This window comes from Cervus canadensis, chromosome 28, assembly GCF_019320065.1.
Source record: "Cervus canadensis isolate Bull #8, Minnesota chromosome 28, ASM1932006v1, whole genome shotgun sequence".
NCBI classification, from domain to species: domain Eukaryota; kingdom Metazoa; phylum Chordata; class Mammalia; order Artiodactyla; family Cervidae; genus Cervus; species Cervus canadensis.
The window spans coordinates 38146098-38158114 of record NC_057413.1 but is presented as its reverse complement, the minus strand read 5'-3'; the positions used below and the strand labels follow the sequence as shown (position 1 = coordinate 38158114).

At 41.8% G+C, this 12017-nt stretch overlaps 1 protein-coding gene across 3 annotated transcripts in view; it reads left to right on the top strand.

The window, feature by feature from the left end:
- The window catches only part of LOC122429488 (muscular LMNA interacting protein), a 293970-nt gene that overhangs the window by 36483 nt on the left and 245470 nt on the right, over positions 1-12017 (top strand). The gene's annotated exons all lie outside the window — the stretch shown is intronic.

Below are 12017 nucleotides of genomic sequence, written 5' to 3'. Positions count from 1 at the left end.
AAGATCCAAGCTACCTTTGACCCATCCTCATCTTATTCAGAAGTGATTTCTTATCCAATTTTATCCAGAAATGACTTCTTCCCACTGAAATCGCCCAGTGACTTCTCTCTCTCTCTCTTTTAAGCACTATTACTTTCTAATATGTACATTTATCCTTTGCTAAATCACTTTTATTTGTTCTTGAGAACCCTGCTACAAAGGAGAAAGCTAGTGAATAAATATATCTGGTAATCAATTATTGATGTCATTTAAAATTTTATTTTTGGAGTAGCATACCACATAATCAACTTTTTAAAAATGTACAGTTCTATACATTTTAACACATGTATAGGTATTTGTATATACTATGATCAGAGTACAGAACAGTTCAGTCATCTTTAAAAAAGTCCCTTGTGGAGACATAATATGCAATTTCAAAATGATTCTTTTGTAGTTATATCTTTCCCCTTTCTCCTCACCCCTGGCAAAGACTGATCTATTCTCCAAAAGTATGTCTCTTTTTTTCTGTATTTTTGAGACATTTATGTCTAGAATCTTACAGTATATAACCTTTTGAGACTGGCTTTTTTTCACAGGGCATAATGCCTTAGACTAGAGGAGGGCATGGCAACCCACTCCAGTGCTCTTGCCTGGAGAATCGCCATGGACAGAGGAGCCTGGCAGGCTACAGTCCATGGGGATGCAAAGGGTCGGACACCTCTGAGCGACTAAGCGCAGCAGTGCAGTGCCTTAAGTTCCATCCAGGCTGCCGCACACCTCTGTAGATCAATACTTTGCTTCTTTATTGTGCAGGAAGATTCCATCACATGGATGTTTGTTTAACCCTTCTCCCACTGAAGGACGCTTGGGTTGTTTCTGGTTTGGGTCTGTTATGAATAGAGCTGTTACATACATTAGTGTACAGGTTTTTGTGTGGGCATAATCCTTCATTTGTCTAGAGTGAGTAACTAGGAGAGGACTTTGGGGTCATGGAAGAGTATTTTTACCTTTACCAGACACCGCCACAGTGTTTTCTGAGAGTAGCAACACTGTTTTGCGTTTCCACCTGTGTTCCAGTTGCTCTGTATCTTACCTCCTGTATTTTCAACATTTTTTATTATAGCCATTCTAATAGGTATGTGCTGAAATCTCATCATGGTTTTGTCTTGCATCCCTAATAACTAAGGATGTCGAACATCTTTTCGTATGTGTATTTGCCATGTGTGTATCATTGGTTGTGTCTATTCAAGAATTTTTGCGATTGTCAGAATAATTAGCCACTGGTTTGTTGAAAGCAGTATTTTCCAACAGGTCCACTGTTGGCATTGGGGTGGTATAATTTCTGGTTCTGTATGCTGTCCTTTACATTGCAGCTTATTTAGATTCCCAGGGACACAAAATGCTCGAAGCATGTGAAGCTGTGATGACCAAAAACATTCTCACACATTTCTAAGCTCCACTAGGAGGGTGGTACCACCTAGTGAAAAACCACTAGCTTAGAAATTAGGCTTTTCCTGTAAAATCAGATCGATTTCCCCCAATTCACCTGATTTGTGGAGGAAGGGTGGGGAGCTTCACCATATCATGGTTCTTCTTGGGAAGAGAGGAATTCATGCTGGTCAGACGAGTAGCAGAGTTCCCTGGGATTTAAGTCACTATTTCTCAACAGTCTGGTTGTCCATTGCTTAGCCTCCATGTATCCTTTCTGTAAATTAGGAACTGACAGCTTCCTTCAATGCCATAAATATTTCTTGGGCCAAATTCCTCCCATTACCTAAGGCGTTTGTGTGTGTGTGTGTGTCTGTGTGTGTGTGTGTCTGTGTGTGTGAGTTTCTGGTTAGGATGTGTGTGAGGGTGGAGGACAGACCACCGTCAGCTTTCTCTTGCTCCCCCACTATCTCCCTGCTCACCCCTTCTTCCTCTTCTGCCCTCTCTCTGTCCCTCCAGTCTCCTTTTCCCTCTTCTTCCTCCTCCTTCTTTTTTCAGTTCAGTTCAGTTCAGTCGCTCAGTCGTGTCCGACTCTTTGTGACCCCATGAATCGCAGCACGCCAGGCCTCCCTGTCTATCACCAACTCCCGGAGTTTACTCAAACTCATGTCCTTCAAGTCGGTGATGCCATCCAGCCATCTCATCCTCTGTTGTCCCTTTCTCCTCCTGCTCCCAATCTCTCCCAGGATCAGGGTCTTTTCCAATGAGTCAACTCTTCACATGAGGTGGCCAAAGTATTGGAGTTTCAGCTTCAGGATCAGTCCTTCCAATGAACACATAGGACTGATCTCCTTTAGGATGGACTGGTTGGATCTCCTTGCAGTCCAAGGGACTCTCAAGAGTCTTCTCCAACACCACAGTTCAAAAGCATCAATTTTTCAGCGCTCGGCTTTCTTCACAGTCCAACTGTCACATCCATACATGACCACTGGAAAAACCATAGCCTTGACTAGACGGACCTTTGTTGGCAATGTAATGTCTCTGCTTTTTAATATGCTGTCTAGGTTGGTCATAACCTTCTTTTTTGGATCATAGCAAATTTACTTACAGATTAATGGCTGAACTTTTAGCTTGTTCCCCTAGCAACTGATTTTAGAATCCTGAACAAATTGCTTTTCTTTAAAATCATGACTGTCTGTGACAACAGTAGGCAGAAAATTGAATGATATAATAACTGAGATTATCAACACAACGTCACAGTTTAGTTGGGGACAAAATGCGGACTTCTATATATAGGAGTGTCTACAAAATATCCGTAAACAAGTATTCTGTGATATAAATTAAACATGGTGAGGAAACAGAGAATGGAGGAGTTGCAAAGCCTGGGAATCAATGGCAGCAGACCTCCCAAGACTCCAACCTGACCAGGGACAACTTGCCGAAATTTTCTCCTTCCTTTTTCTCGTTCATTAGGATAAGGGCTTCCCTGGTGGCTTAGATGGTAAAGAATCTGCCTGCAATGCAGGAGACCCAGGTTCAGTCCCTGGGTTGGGAAGATTCCCTGGAGGAGTGCATGGCAACCCATTCCCGTATTCTTGCCTGGAGAATTCCATGGACAGAGGAGCCTGGCGGAATACAGTCCATGGGGTCGCAAGAGTTGGACATGACTGAATGACTAATACACACACAGTTAGGATAAAGTTCCTCCTCTGTCAATCTGACATGACAACTGCTAAGATATGCCACAATAATATATACAATATATGTAGGTGTAAATATAGGTAATGTGTGTGTGTGTGTGCATGTGTACCATATATAGATATATTTTTCATAAAGGAAAACCTGAACTAACTTTTTGGCCAACCCAACTGTCTGCATGTGAATATATATATATATACACACATATATTTGTAATGTGTATCACAGTGCTTTGAAATCTGGAAAGGTAGGAATCTCTATCCAAAATCATCATCATCATCATTATGATTGTATTAGTCAGGGTTCTCCAGAGAAATAGAACCAATAGGATATCTAAGTATCTATCTAAATATAGATATATGAGAGGAAATTTATTATGGCATTTATGGTTATGGAGGCTGAGATATGCCACCATACAGTGTCTGCAAGCTGGAGAACCAGGAAAGCCAGTAGTGTAATTCAGTCAAAGTCTGAAAGCCCGGAAACTAGGAACCCCAAAGTCGGAGGGCAGGGCTCAAAAAGAGACAATTCAGAGAGAGAGAGAGAAATACTGTATGGTAATAGCTTACATGTGGAGTCTAAGAAATACACCCAACTAGTGGATAAAACCAGAAAGAAGCAAGCACAGATACCCATGCAAACCAGAGGTGAGCTGTGGGGGCGGGAGTGGGGTGAGGCCATGTAGAGGTGCGGGGTGGGGGCAGAAACTCCTGGGTGTGAGACAGGCTCAAGGAAGTATTGTGCAGCATGGGGGACAGAGCCACTGTTCTGTAGTAACTGTCACTGGAAAGGGACCTTTAAAATCGTATACAATTTTAAAAATTAAAAAAATTAAAAAGTCTATACAAAGAGAGGGAGACGATCCACCCACCCTTTGACTTTCTGTCCTCCTGGGACTCTCAGAGGATTGGAGGCTGCCTGTTCAGAGTCAGGCGGCAGATCTGCTTTCTTCGGTCATGAGATTCAAATGCTAATCTCCTCCAAAAATACCCTCGCGGACACGCCCAGAAATAGTGCTTCCCAGTTACCTGGACATTCCTTAGCCCAGATTAGCTGGCACATAAAAATGACCGTCACAGTCGTCCTCATCACTTCACCCCTTAGCCGGCCTGGCGAGTGGGGAAGGGACGATGAACAGGAGAGGAGCGGGACATGCCGCAGGGCACACATGTCGTCCGGGAAGACTTAGAGCTGGGTATACGTGTTCAGTCCACGCTGTCGGCAAAGGGCTCGGGACCCAGACGCTTTCTCCCTGTGTGCTCTGGAGGTCTCTGCCGGAGGAGTCCCCACACCCCTGTTCCTAAAACACCCCTAAACCTTTAGAGCCAGGGCTGCTGCTTCTGGTTCCCCTCAAGTCAGGGGACTGGGAACAAAGACCCTCAAATATTTTGTGTAGCCTAATGCTGTCTCCTCTGATGGGACATTTTTATAAAATGTCTTAATTTTATCTTAAAAATGTGAATTTTGCAGTTTTACTCCATGATGGGTTTGTATTGGTTTTAAAGTAAAAATGTTGTTTTCAATGAATGAGTTTCTAACCTAGTCTCTATGGTGGCTCGTTAAAATATAATGAATTGAAAAGATCAGTTTGGAAAAACTGAGCTGAATTGAAGAAGCTCAGCCTGTCATGCTAGGTTCAACATCTGCGTAACACTTATCTCAGCATTTAGGTTTATTCCAGCTTTTTAAAAAATTTAAAAAAGTTTTATTGGAGTCTAGTTCCTTTTTGCTATACAGCAAAGTGAATCATATATATATACATACATGCACACATATATATATATATACATGCACATATATATATATATATACACACACACACATATATACACATATACATGTATACACACACACACACACACACACACACATATATATATCTACTCTTTTATATGTTTCCTTTTCATTTAGGTCATCACAGAGCATTGAGTAGACTTCACTGTTCTATACAGTATGTTCTTATTAGTCATTTATTTTATACAAAGTAGTGTATATAGATGGGGCTTCTGAGATGGTGCTAGTGATAAAGAACCTGCCTGCCAATGTAGGGGGCGTAAGAGACATGAGAGTTGTGGGTTCGATACCCGGGTAGGGAAGATGTCCTAGAGGAGGGCATGCAACCTACTCCAGTATTCTTGCTTGGACAGTCCCATAGGCAGAGGAGACTGGTGGGCTACAGTCCACAGCATCACAGAGAGCTGGACAGGACTGAAGTTACTTAGCACACACGCATGCAGTGTACATGTGTCAATTCTAATCTTCCAGTCCATTCCACGCCTCCTTCCCCGCTTGGTGTCCATAGTCCATGTGCTCTTATTTTTGCCAACGCTCAACCTTCTCTAAGGAAAGCAGTTCCACTTGTTGTCATTGTTCACTTTCTAAGTCATGTCCAGCTCTTCACGACCCCGTGGACTGCAGCACGCCAGGCCTCCCTGTCCTTCACCATCTCCCGGAGCTTGCTCAAACTCTTGGCCATTGATTCAGTGATGCCGTCCAAACCTCTCATTCTCTGTCTTCCCCTTCTCCTCCTGCCTTTAATCTTTCTCAGCATCAGGGTCTTTTCCAGTGAGTCAGTTTTTTGCATCAGGCGGCCAAAGTGTTGAGCTTCAGCTTCAGCATCAGTCCTTCCAGTGAATATTCAGGGTTGATTTCCTTTAGGATGGACTGGTTTGATCTCCTTGCAGTCCAAGGGACTCTCAAGAGTCTTCTCCAGCACCACAGTTTGAAAGCATGAATTCTTTGGCACTCAGCCTTTATGGTCAAACTCTTATATCCATTCATGACTCCTGGAAAAACCATAGCTTTGACTAAATGGACCTTTGTCATAAAAGTGATGTCTCTGGTTTCTAATACACTGTCTAGGTTTGTCATAGCTTTCCTTTCAAGGAGCAAGTGTCTTTTAATTTCATGGCTGCAGTCATGTCCACAGTGATTTTGGAGCCCAGGAAAATAAAGTCTGTTGGCTATCACTGTTTCCATTGCTTCCCTGTCTATTAGCCATGAAGTGATGGAACCTGATTCCATGACCTTTGTGTTTTGAATATTGAGTTTTAAGCCATTTTTTTCACTCTCTTCTTTCACCTTCATCAGGAAGCCCTTTAGTTCCTCTTCATTTTCTAACCATTGTGTTGTTGTCTTAGTCACTCAGTTGTGACTTTGCGACCCCATGAACTGTAGCCCGCCAGGCTTCTCTGTTCATGGGATTCTCCAGGCAAGAATACTGGAGTGGTTTGCCATTTCCTTGTCCATTTCTACCATTAGGGTGGTGTCATCTGCATATCTGAGGTTATTGATATTTCTCCAGCAGACTTGATTCCAGCTTGTGCTTCATCCAGCCCAGTGTTTCTCATGATGTACTCTGCTTAGAAGTTAAATAAGCAAGGTGACAATATACAGCCTTGACGTACTCCTTTCCCAATTTTGAACCAGTCAGTTGTTCCATGTCCTGTTCTAACTGTTGCTTCTTGACCTGCACACAGATTTCTCAGGAGGCAGGTAAGATGGTCTGTATTCCCATCTCTTTAAGAATTTTCCACAGTTTGTTATGATCCACACAGTCAAAGGCTTTAGTGCAGTCAATGAAGCAGAAGTAGATGTTTTTCTGGAATTCTTTAGCTTTTTCTATGGTACAGTGGATGTTGGCAATTTGATCTCTGGTTCCTCTGCCTTTTCCAAATTCATCTTGAACATCTGGAAGTTCACACTTCACATACTGTTGGAGGCTAGCTTGCAGTGTTTTGAGCATTACCTTTCTAGCATGTGAAATGAGTGCAATTGTGAGGAAGTTTGAACATGCTTTGGCATTGCCCTTCTTTGGGATTGGGATGAAAACCTTTTCCAGTCCTGTGGCCACTGCTGAGTTTTCTAAGTTTGCTGGCATACAGCCCTATAATTTTTTTTTTTTTGTACTAAATATATTCTCCACTCACCTCTGTATAAAGCTAACTGAACCAGGAGACCCAGCCACCAGAGCTAGGACAGAGAAAGATATCTAGTACACAGATGGACTGGACTCTTTTAGGCTTAGGGAATAGGATGCCTGCTAATGATTAGTTACTAGGTAGAAAGAAAAGGGATAGTTACATTGGAGAGAAAGATTGAGCAAATAGTCAAGTCCAGTCTCAATTAATAGTTAGCAAGTATTGGGTTGGCCAGAAAGTTTGTTTGGCTTTTCCATGGTACAGAAAAACTCAAATGAACTTTTCGCCAATCCAATATTTCAAGTGACCCATATGCTAAAGATGACAGGCATTATAGGAAATTTGCATGGCAACGAGTGTGGAATGGATGAGACAAAGAGAAGCAGGGAAAAAGACAGACCTCACTTAACCCAAAAATGTGAGGCGAGGTGGACAAGAATGGTATATTGGCCATGGAACCAAAGAGATTCAGATGTACTGAAGTGGTGTGTTTTGCTACTTTATGTTAAATTTTTACCTAAAGTTACAGAAATTACCAAAGAGATGACTTTGGTGCTTCTTTCTTTCTTTGCAGGCAAAGTGTGAAAGTGAAAGTGTTAGTCGCTCAGTTGTGTCTGACTCTGGATCACCATGGACTGTAGCCTGCCAGGCTCCTCTGTCCATGGAATTCTCCAGGCAAGAATGCTGGAGTGGGTTGCCATTCCTTTCTCCAGGGGCTCTTCTTGACCCAGGAATTGAATCCAGGTCTCCTGAATTGCAGGCAGATTCTTTACTGTCTGAGCTCAGGGAAGCACACAAAGTGGAGGCCAAATTTCTTGGTCTTTTAAAAAAGAACATTGACTTTTATCACTCTGTTGTTAATGCAGATTCAGGGATTCACAGCAAACAAGGTCAAGGGTCTGGCCATTTTGGGTATTTAGTCCTTAAGTTTGACAAATGTGACAATATCCTTCATCAATGGTTCCTTGTTCAAGAATGAAAAGCCACATCTGTTGTAGAAGCTGTCACAATTCTGTAGGAGGGAGTGGGAATGGAAGACCAGGCTGCCACCGTCCGTCTCACCTTGAGCCGTCATCTGCAAGTGTGATCAGGGCTCGCGGGGGACGTGACACTGCTGTCTGTCCCACGAGTTGCTCTGGCCCAAATGGGACACTCTATGTCCCAGGATTGCTCACTAATGTTTAATAAAATACACACCTTGGGTTCTTTTTTCTTTTGACAAATTTCAGTGTTTAGAAAGCATTTCGAGCCAGTAGGCACATGCTCATTATTCTTCAAATACATGGGTCAATTGATTGTTTTTGCCAATTTTGGGGTGTCTGAAAGCAATCTTTTCTATTGGTGGTAGGCTTTTTTTTTTTTTTTCCCAATATAACATGATTCCAAAAGAAGACCTTAAAGGGAGTTTGCTGGTATCTCAGTGGTTAGGACTGCCCACTTTCACTGCCAAGGGCAGGATTCAGTTCCTGGTTGAGATGCAAAGAGCAAGACAGAACAGAACAGACCAAAACAAAAACCATAAGAAGACCTTAAAATTCATTCTAAAACCATGCATTAATCTGTCTGGTTTTGGTATTTTATTTATTTTTCTTTGTAATTTTTTTCAAATTGAAATATGGTTGATTCACAATATTTCAGGAGTACAGTAAAGTGATTGTTACACTGTTCACTTCTATATATGTATGCTTTCTCAGATTCTTTTCCATTATAGGTTATTATTAGATGGTGAATATAATTTCCTGTGCTATACCTAGATCTTGTTGCTTACTTTGTCCATGGAAGTGTGTATCTCTTAATCTCCAAAGCCCAATTTTACCCCCTCCTCCTCTCCCCTTTGGTAACCGTGAGGAAACCATTACTTTATTTGGACTTCTGCTGTGCAAACTTCAGGGGGGTGTTATGTCAGTGAGATCAATGCTACAAATAGTAGAAAGAAATAGCCAGAGCTGACCAGTGCCAGAACTGACCAGTGGAAAGGATTCAGGGAACCAAGGATTCCTGTTGGAAAAATTTCTTTGGAAAAAGCTCTTCCTGGGAATCCCCTGGCAGCCCAGTGATTAGGACTTAGCATTTTCACTGCCGAGGGCTTGGATTCAACCCCTGGTCAGGGAGCTAAGATCCTACAAGTTGCTCAGCCAAAAGAGAATTATAAAACAAAATTATTTTTGAAAAAGTTCTTCTCCAGCCCAGTTTAGATGCATCAACTTTCTTCCCACCTGCAGTAGAAAAGTGAGAAGCAAAGTTTCATATGGAGCTGATATAACAAGAAATAGTTCATGAGACTATATACCATGTTTGACATGTAGAGAATCCCAGATTTTTATTTCAAATGTTATATTTATCTTAAATACAGCTATCTTAAACTTGGCTTCAAGTTGTGGGATTATCTTTCCCTTATAGAAATTCGTGAGCTGTGGTGGCCTTGTGTGCACGGCTGTTTGGAGAGCCATGGCAAAAATACAAATTATTATGCTCGTGGCAAAAATACAAATTTGATTTCTCTGTGAATCATCATGACCTATTTTATTATGCAAGTGAGTTGCCGTAGATGTTGAGGGAGTAATAGCACACTTGGCGGAGACCTCTAATTTTGCATTTCTTTACTGGCAGCTGTATTTGGTGGCAGACTCTCTCTAGGTAAGATTACCTAGGTAAGGCTCTTTCTAGATAAGCTTAGCTAGGTAAGTCTCCTTCTAGGTAAGTGGGAAAGCTGTATTTTTATCTTCTTCTCTCCTTGACCAACGCAGTCACTATGGTTATATTTCCTTTTCTCCTAGTATCTTCAGAAATTCATATCTCCTCTTTTCTAAGAATCCATCAGTATATACTTTCCACAAATGCTGAGTAACCTAATTAATATTAACACTAAATGTTACCAATAAAAGGCTGTTCTTCAGACATGGGTATTGGGCTTCCCTGGTGGCTCAGTGGCAAAGAATCTGCCTGTCAGTGCAAGAGCCATGGGTTCAATCCCTGGGTTGGGAAGATTCCCTAGAGAAGGAAATGGCAACCAATTCCAGTATTCTCGCCTGGGAAATCCCGTGGACAGAGGAGCCTGCCTGGCTACAGTTCATGGGGTTGCAAAAGAGTCAGATACGACTTAACAGCTAAATAGCAACAATAAGGCATGGATATTATTATTTTTTCTATTATTTCTAATGGTAAGAAAACTCTTTTTTCCCTTTTCCTATAATTTTACACATTTTCATTGTAGAATACGTGGAAAGTAGTTGAACAAAGAGAAAAAAAATTCTTTGATCCCATCTCTCTGAGACAACTTTTGTTAATTTTGGGATATACTCTTCATATAACAAAATGAAATCATCCTGTATGCAAATTTTAAACTGTATCATTCCTCTGAATTTTTGATGATATATTTTACATCTTTAAACATGCTGATAGTCATGGCTGTATTATATGGCTGTACCCTAAATAATTTAAATAACCCATTATTTATTTGATGTTAAAACTGTGTCCATTATTTTGCTCTTATAAGTTGTTGAAATTAACATCCTTTGGCTTATTTCTTCAAATATAGTTATGATCATGGGAGAACAACTTTGGAAACTATACTTCCTTGCCAGTGAGCCGGGAAGGAGAAATTTCCTGCCCCTTGAAATCATATCTGGTCATTCAGTCATTTTATTTCTTGCTGCTGAGTGTAGCCTTGTTTGTTAGCACTAAAAAATGAACAAACACTGAGGAAATCTGGCCCTTGCTGAGGGAGAAAAGTAGTAGCAAATCATTGAAAGTTTGAAAGTATTTTGTGTTAGATTGAAAACACAAAAATTATGTGACCTCAAATTACTATGATGTTTGGAAACACTGCGATGAAACTGAGTCTGCAGCATTTGGAATTCAGTGCAGAACCTTTCACGTGACAGTTACTTACTTATGGCTGAGATAGCATGATTCCAGAGCGTTTTCTCTTAAACTGTTTATCTCAGGCCAAGTTTCAGGACACGTGGGTAGTAGAGTGCTTGACACAGGTGCTGGGGAGCTGACCAAAAGAAAGGGCCAGTCCACGGAAAGGAAAACATCTCTGGGATTGGACACATCATTAGCACCAAGGAAGGAGGCAGATGGAAGATGGATAATAGGAGCCTGGAGGCAAGGGGATGGTCCTGCTGTTTGCTGCGGAGGAACAGGGTGTGTAGATATAGAGAAATTCCACTGCAGGCATTGAGGCTGAGCCTCTGCCAACTGAACTAGATAGATATCACAGCAGGGGGTTGGAAATGCAAAATTAGAGCTAGAATAGTAAGTGCACACAATTCATAGTTTGTTTTTTTAATTTATTTTATATTGGAGTATAGCAAAAGGGTCAAGATAGGCCATGAAATCATAAGATGACTGCTTCTTGGCAGGAAAGTGATGACAAACTTAGACAGTGTGTTGAGAAGCAGAGACATTACTCTGCCAATAGAGGTCCATATGTATAATCAAGGCTATGGTCTTCCTAGTGGTCTTGTACGACATGACAGCTGGACCATAAAGAAGGCAGAACACTGAAGAATTGATGCCTTCGAACTGTGGTGCTGGAGAAGACTCCTGAGAGTCCCTTGGACAGCAAAAAGATAAAACCAGTCAATCTTAAGGGAGATCAGCCCTGAATATTCACTGGAAGGACTGATGATGAAGCTGAAGCTCCAGTATTTTGGTCACCTGATGCAAACAGGTGATGCACGGAAAAGTCCCTGATGCTAGGAAAGATTGAGGGCAGGAGGAGAAGAGGGTGTTAGAGGATGAAATGGCCAGACGGCATCACTGATGCCATGAACGTGAACTTGGTTAAACTCCAGGAGATGAAAAGGGACAGGGAGGCCTGGTGTGCTGCCGTCCATGGGGTCACAACGAGTTGGGCTGGGCAACTGAACACCACCAACAACAAATAGCAAGAGGATAAAAGGAGAAGAGGGCGGCAGAGAGTGAGATGGTTAGATAGCATCGCTGACCCCATGGGCATGCGTTTGAGCAAACCCGGGGAGAGAG